We start from the raw sequence: 8,121 nt of genomic DNA on the forward strand, positions 1-8,121 counted from the left end.
AGAGAGCAGGGGCGGCACGGGGGGGGGGGTCGGGCCAGGGGTGCACCTTGGGCACGGGGCAGCACGGGGAGAGGGACCGTCGGGGTGGCCAGTGGCCTGCGTCGAGGTCGGGTGCGGCGCGCGTCGACGGCGGCGTGGGCAGGTGCGAGCGTGGGCGGTGGCATGGGCGGGTGGGGGCGTCGGCGGCGTGGGCGGGTGCGGGCGTCGGCGGTGGCGTGGGCGGGCGGGCGTCAGCAGCATGGGCTGGTGTGGGCGTCGGCGGTGGTGAGAGAAAGGTGATTCGAGCAAGAGTGAGAGAGAGAGAGGAAAGAGATAGGATCTAGCGGACGGTGTTGTAGGCAACTTAGCTATAGCGCGTGTTGGAAAACGTGCTATAGCTAAGTTAGCTATAGCGCTGCCCAAGCCAAAACGTACTACTCCTTTTTATTTTTTTTATTTTTCTTAGCTATAGCGCTGCCCAGGCCAAAACGCGCTACTACTAAATTTTTTCTTTTTACTTTTTCTTTTTCTTTTTATTTTTCATATTCTACAAACTTTCTTCCTTTTTATTTTATTTCTATTTGTCTTTTTATATTTATTATTCTTTTTCTTTTACTTTTTCTTTTTCTTTTCCATATTCCACAAACTTCCTTCCTTTTTCTTTTTTATTTTTCTTTCATTTCAGTTTCCACAACTTATTAGTTCTTTTTTCTTTTTTTTCATTTCATTTTGCAAAACTTCCTTTCTTTTTCTTTTTTTCTTCTTTTTCTTTCATCTGCACTATTCTTTTTCTTATCTTTCTTTTGCACTTTCCTTCCTTTAATTTGGTCTGTCGTTAGAGCAATACCACTGTTACCCTCCGGATAATAATTAGTGTAATATATTTTACATGATTTGACCGTAACACCGGTATACAAAAAAGACACACAAACTTTGGGATTAGTTTGTCATCTTGGGCGACGACGACGCTTTAGACTGATCTTCTTCCCTCTTTTGTTCATTGTCGAATAATTGAGCCCATGGTCATGACTTTTCCTTCTCCAGGGATTACGATCTTTCGTAAGTGATGTAGTCTTCATTCTTCTTTGGACATATGTTTCGTCGTCATCAGCATCATCTTCCCACATCAGATCACCGTACTGGTCATAGTCTTCCTCGTTAGCGACTCCATCCATTTCGGCGATGCTCCTTCTGCTTCTCCTCACGACAACACGACTGGGATTGATCGGATCAGTTATGAAGAAACATTATGTCACATGTTAAGCGTGTACCCATGGCTCATTTTTGGCGATGGCGTTGACGGTTCCGCTATCATCGAAGTCGGGTATACACATGGTAGTGAAATGTCAGTTTTCTCTGTGTACATTTTTAGCCCATCTGACACGGAACATCATCGCGCTATGCAATCCAGAGTAGTTAAGCTCCCATATCTCTTCGACCCTTCCGTAATATCTTTCAATTACATTCCCGTTCATGGCTTCCATCGTCACCCCTGAGTTTTGGTCATCACTGTTTATATCTTTCTCCTCCGTGTAGAACGTGTGTCCGTTGATATCATATGCTTGATAAGTCGCGAGGTTGGTCGAGGGGCCATGTGCTAAGGCGTATATGAGTGTCCCGTTCGGACAACCCTCTTCCGGGGGATTAGCTAGAACTCGCTATTTGAACCAACGCACGAAAGTGGAGTTGTGCTCTCTAATAACTTCAGCGTCCGTCCTATGCACCCAACAGTCACGGTATTTCTTTGCGATGGTCTCTTTGTGAAGTGTCACGAAATCTTCTAGCACATCTAGGTGTTGTAGCACTACTAAGTTTGCCCTGTCAATGTCGTTTTGTTGGCCCGAGCGTAACACATTCAAATCCCTATGACCGTTGGTGTGACCTTCGCCTTTGAGCCTTCCACAGTGCTTGTTGACGGGAAAACCAACAACACGGTCTTTGGTCAGATAGCTCTCACAGAAAGAGATGCACTCTTTGGTCAGATATCCATGGGCTATGCTTCCACCTGGACGGGACATGTTACGAACGAATCCTTTGATGACCCCATTCATCCTCTCGAACGGCATCATGCTATGCAGGAATGTCGGCCCTAGGTCGATGATATCGTCCACGATGTGGAAACATAGATGCACCATGACATGAAAGAACGCGGGCGGGAAGTACATCTCTAGCTCATTCAGTATGACAACGAACTCTTCCTGTAGCCTATGGAGTTGCTTCACACTGATCGACTTTCGAGAGATAGCATAAAAAAAGTGGCATAGGTCAGTAAGCGTCTCACGCACATGTGTGTCCATAATCCCTCTAAGTGCAACCGGGAGTAACCGCATCATCATCACATGACAGTCGTGAGACTTCATCCCATTGAACCTTTTTTTCTTAGTGTCCAGATATCTGCTTATCTTCCCACAGTATCCGGAAATAACTTTGATTCCGGCAAGGCAGTTGAACAATTGATTGACCTCCTTCGGATCTAAGGTGAAGCAAGAGGGGGGCAATATTGTTGTTCCTTCTTGTTTACTTTTTTGCCCCTATCTTCCGTCTCGGTCTCCTTTGATGACCTTTTACTGGGCATTTGGAGATCTTTCCTAATTTTCAAAAATTCCAAGTCTTTTCTTGCCTTCGGCCCATCCTTTGTCCGCTCCGGCATGTTCATCAATGTTCCAAGCAAACTCTCAAGGATATTTTTTGTGATATGCATTTGATCAAGGCTATGAGGCGTGTCGAGTATGGGCCAGTATTCCAAGTCCCAGAAAACAGATCTCGTCTTCCATACCTTCAGTAGGGGCTCCGGCGCCTTTTTCTTCGTCTTTCCTGGTGAGGGGCACTCTTTCCAGTTCTTCAATAACTCATATATTTCTGCACCGCTACGCTTACATGGAGGACCTCGATGCTCAGCCTTACCATTGAATAGATCTCCACGCTTTCCCCATGGGTCATCCTTCTCGAGCTATCTTCGATGCCCCATGTACATGATTTTCGAAGAACCGCCATCTTTGGATAGCTGCAGAGAAGTTGTATCATCCATGCACCTCGTGCATCCGCAATATCCATGGCACACCTGGCCGGAGAGATAGCCGTAACCGAGATAGTCCTGCACCGTCGTGATCAGTGCGGCTCTCATATAGAAATACTCTCCTTTGCTTGCATCCCATGTCTTGGCCGGTGTTGTCCATAAGGTCTGTAACTCCTGTTTCAGTAACCCGAGATACAGATTTATATCATTTCCCGGTTGTCTCGGACCTAGAATAAGCATAGCCATGTGTATGTATTTTTCCTTCATGCACAACCAGGGGGGAGGTTGTACATCCATACAAACACGGGCCATGTGCTATGATTGGTGTTCTGGTGGCCAAATGGATTCATGCCATCACAACTAGCGCCAAGCACGATGTTCCTTGGATCATTTGCGAAAAAAATTAAATTCAGCATTTAATGCTCTCCACTGGATAGCATCTACGAGGTGTCTCAGCTTCGTCTCATCTCCGCCATCTGGCTTCACCCTCTCCGCGTGCCAGCGCATAAGCTTTGCTTCCTTAGGATCTACGAAATACCGATGTAGACGCGGAGTGATCGGAAAGTACCATACAACTTTCTATAGAGCTTTCTTTCCGGCCTTTTTATATCATGAAGCATTGCACTTTGGACAGATGGTTTTTTCAGCGTGCTCGTTCCAATATATGATGCAATCATTGATGCATGCGTGATATCTAATATGTGGCAGATCAAGAGGGCACACGATTTTCTTTGCCTCCTCGACACTAGTAGGACACAGGCTTCCCGCGGGAAGAATCTTCTTTAGGTACTTCAGAAGCTCATCCAGGCTTGTATCTGTCCATTTGTTTTTTGCCTTCATCTTTAGAAGTTCTAGTGTGGAACTCAAGCGGGTCACCTCGGGATTATTACAACCATCATACAAAGGAGTCATCGAGTCTACCTCCAGTTGCGCTAGTTTGGCCTCCTCTCTAGAAGCAGCTATGTCGCTAGTCGTCTTCTTGTGAAGCAGGTCTCGAACATGTGGGTCCCGCATGGCTGAACTTAGCAGCGACGAAGATGGTGGCGTGTCCGCGTCTTCTCCGCCTTGAACTGTCTCTTCACCATCGACATTTCCGAGGCAGTCTTCCTCTTCGGGCACATAATCGGTCATCTCTTCGTCTGGTGGCCCCATGTCATTATTTCCTGCCCCGTCGACGTCCTCATCATCATCACTTATCCACCGAGCATGGCCATGCATGAAACCATGCATGAGAAGGTTTGCCTTGAATTTACCACCGTCAAAGGGGTCGATCCTGACCCTTCCTTTGCATTTTCGACACGGACATAAAACATCCTTCAGTATTTTTTCATACATGTCATCCACAGCGGATTGCCAGTATCTTTCCACCTTCCTTCCATTGACCTTCATGATCACCTGTGCGCCAAGCAAATATTTTAAACACGTATATATGCATGCATGGATCAAATTCATTCAAAAATTCGGCATGACCTTCCCTAAATATAGGACATATTGAGTTTGCATGCCCGAAATTCGCCGAAACGGAATTGAATCGACATTTCGGCATAACATAGGAAACTCATGTCACCCACATTATTTCATCAAATACACAATGTAGGAAACTCAGATGATGCCACACACAAATTGGTATATATATTCTCATATCGCCCATATATATATAGTTGCGATCCTATCCACACAAACACCTTTTTTGCTCACCTATGTCTTGAGAGGGATATCAAGCACCTTTCTTCTTAATTACCTAGTAGCTCTATATATATAGCTCTAACTAGCTAGCTAGCTAGCTAGGGAGAGAGAGAGACAGAGCTATCTAGGGAGATAGTGGGAGAGGAGAGGGAAGGCATTAATGGAAGGGGTGGAGGGCAAAGAAGAGGGGGAGGGAGGGCATTAATGGAGGGGGTGGTGGTGGAGGGCACAAAGAAGAGGGGGGTGGTGGTGGAGGGCACAAAGAAGAGGGGGTGGTGGAGGGAAAAGAAGAGGGCTCTAATGGAGGGGGGTGGTGGAGGGCATAGAAGAGGGGGTGGTGGAGGGCAAAGAAGAGGGGAGGGAGGGCTCTAATGGAGGGGTGGTGGAGGGAGAGCATTGAATGGAGCAAGCAAGGTGCAAGAAAGGGGGAGAGGAAGAAGAAAGGGGAGGAAGGAGGGGAAAGGTGGTAGGTGGGTGGCAACCATAGCAGTAGCGCGGGGTGCCAAAGCACGCTACTGCTATGAGTGCCAGCCAAAATATCTGCTGGTACGTAAAACTAGCTATAGCTCTTGTACAAAAACAATGCTACTGGTATAAGTTTACCCATAGAAGAAATATCACTAGCGCTTCTAGGTGCACGGGCGCTACAGCTACTTTCTTAACAGTAGCGCTTGTTAGACAACAAACGCTGCTAATATTTTTTGGTCGGGTGGTGTGCTATGGCAAACTTACCAGTAGCGTGGCCTCCAAAAACCAACGCTGCTACTATGTTGTACCAGTAGCGCGCTTTGTAACAGACGCTACTTGTAACTATCAGTAGCGTGGGGTCCATAATACGCGCTACTGGTAAACTTCTATGTACAAGCCTTTTCCTAGTAGTGGACTATCTAGTACAAACCCATCTGGTTGTTCCATATAAATTTCCTCGTCCAACTCTCCATTTTGGAAAGCAGTCTTAACATCCATTTGAAGAACGAGAAGACCATGTGAGGCAGGTAGTGAAAGTAGAACTCAAATAGTGATTAGTCGAGCCACAGTTGAGTAAGTATCAAAGAAGTCATCACCTTCCATTTGGGTAGAACCTTTAGCCACGAGACGAGCCTTGTACTTTTCAATAGTACCATCAGGCCGAAGCTTCTTCTTGAATACCCATTTGCATCCTATAGGTTTGCACCCATAAGGATGATCAGTTATCTCCCATGTTTCATTCGCCAAGATAGAATCCATCTCGCTACGAACCACTTCCTTCGAGTATTCAGCATCTTCAGATGCATAGGCCTCTGAAATAGAGCTGGGAGTGTCATCTATGAGATACACAAGAAAATCATCACCAAAGGACTTTGCAATCCTCTGTCTCTTGCTCCTAGTAGGAACTTCATTGTTCTCCTCCACAGGACTTTCAAAGTGTTCCGTCGAAATGGTAGGTTTGGTAATTGTAACTGGTTCCTGATTCGATGAACTAGGCATCTCCTGATTAGATGAGGTAGTCATATCCTTCATGGGAAAAATATCTTCAAAGAAAGTCGCATCATTCGACTCCATGATCGTACCGACATGCATGTCAGATACCTCAGATTTTACAACTAAAAATCTACAACCAATGCTATGAAAAGGATATCCCAGGAAAACACAATCCATAGTTTTTGGTCCAAGCTTGCACTTCTTTGGAATTGGCACAATGACTTTCACCAAACAACCCCAGGTTCGTAGATAAGAGAGTTTTAATCTTTTCTTCTCCCACTCCTCGAATGGAGTTATCTCTTTATTCTTTGTGGAAACTCGGTTTAGGACACATGCAGTCAATATCGCCTCCCCCCACCATGCCTTGGAGAGACCCGATGTGTCTAACACGGCGTTAACCAAATCAGTTAGAGTGCGGTTCTTTCTTTCGGCTACCCCATTTGACTGAGGTGAATAGGGAGGCGTCCTCTCATGGATTATACCATGTTCCGCACAAAAAGCATCAAATTCATTGGAAGAATACTCTCCACTATGGTCGTACCTAAGCCTCTTGATTTTCCGATCAAGTTGGTTTTCCACTTCAGCTTTATAGATCTTGAAAAAGTTCAAAGCCTCATCCTTAGATTTCAGAAGATACACACGGCAGTATCTAGTGGAGTTGTCAATTAACGTCATGAAATATTTCTTTCCACCTTTTGTCAAAATACCATTCATTTCACATAGATCTGAATGTATGAGCTCTAGTGGTGCAGGATTTCTCGTATCCGCAGTCGTGTGAGACTTACGAGGTTGCTTAGCTTGCACACAAACATGACACTTAGATCCCTTGACAGTGGTGAAACTAGGGATTAAGTTCAGCTTTGCTAGTCGTGACATGCAACCACAGTTAACATGACAAAGACATGAATGCCACACATTTGATTCACTATTGTTGCAAACATGATTAACAACTTCATTGCAAATGTCTGACAAGGATAAATGAAACAGGCCTCCTGACTCGTATCCTTTACCAACAAAGGTTCCATACTTGGATATTACAAATTTATTCGACTCAAAGACAAGCTTATAGTCATCTCTACACAGAAGAGATCCGCTAACAAGATTTTTATTGACGGAGGGGACATAATGCACGTTCTTCAGCCACACGATCTTCCCCGAAGTAAACTTCAGATCGACCGTGCCAACACCACGAACAGAAGCACTTGAACCATTGCCCATCAGCACGGTAGAAGTCTATGCGGTCTGATAAGACGAAAACCTGGAAATATCACCGCATACATGCACATTAGCACCCGTGTCAATCAACCAATCAGGAGAATGACATACTGAAAGAAAAGTATACCATACCCAGCATCCTTCATGTCATTGTCTCCAATGACAACATTAGCGGTCTTGCCGCCTTTCCCAGGATGACGCTTTTCATAGCGATTAGGGCAACTAGGAGCCCAATGATCAAGATCCCCACACACATGACAAACACCTTTCTTCTTGTCATTCTTCTTCTTGTAGTTCTTGTGATGCACAGCCTTGTTCTTCCCATCAAACTTTCCCTTGTTCTTGAACTTGTGGGGCTGGAAGTTCTGCTTATGTACCAGATTGGCACTAGATCCTCCATCAATACCTCGAGCACGTGTGCCCTTTGCTCTCGCCTTTTCTTCCACATCAAGAGTACCAAATGAGATCCGGAATGGAAAACTCCTGTATCTTATGCTTTAGTAAGGTACCAAGGTTCCTCCATGAAGGAGGAAGCTTAGTGATGATACCCCCGGCAACAAACTTGTCCGATAGCATACAATTGAAGTTCTCAAGTTCTCTAGCAAATGACTATATCTCATGAGCTTGTTCAACTACGGAGCGCTCTTCAGTCATCTTGTAATCATAGAATTGCTCCATGATGTACAGCTCAGTACCAGCATCCGAGACCCCAAACTTGGCCTCGAGTGCGTCCCACACATCTTTTCCATTGTCAATTGACGCAT

This window comes from Triticum urartu, chromosome 7, assembly GCF_003073215.2.
Source record: "Triticum urartu cultivar G1812 chromosome 7, Tu2.1, whole genome shotgun sequence".
Taxonomy (NCBI): Eukaryota; Viridiplantae; Streptophyta; class Magnoliopsida; order Poales; family Poaceae; genus Triticum; species Triticum urartu.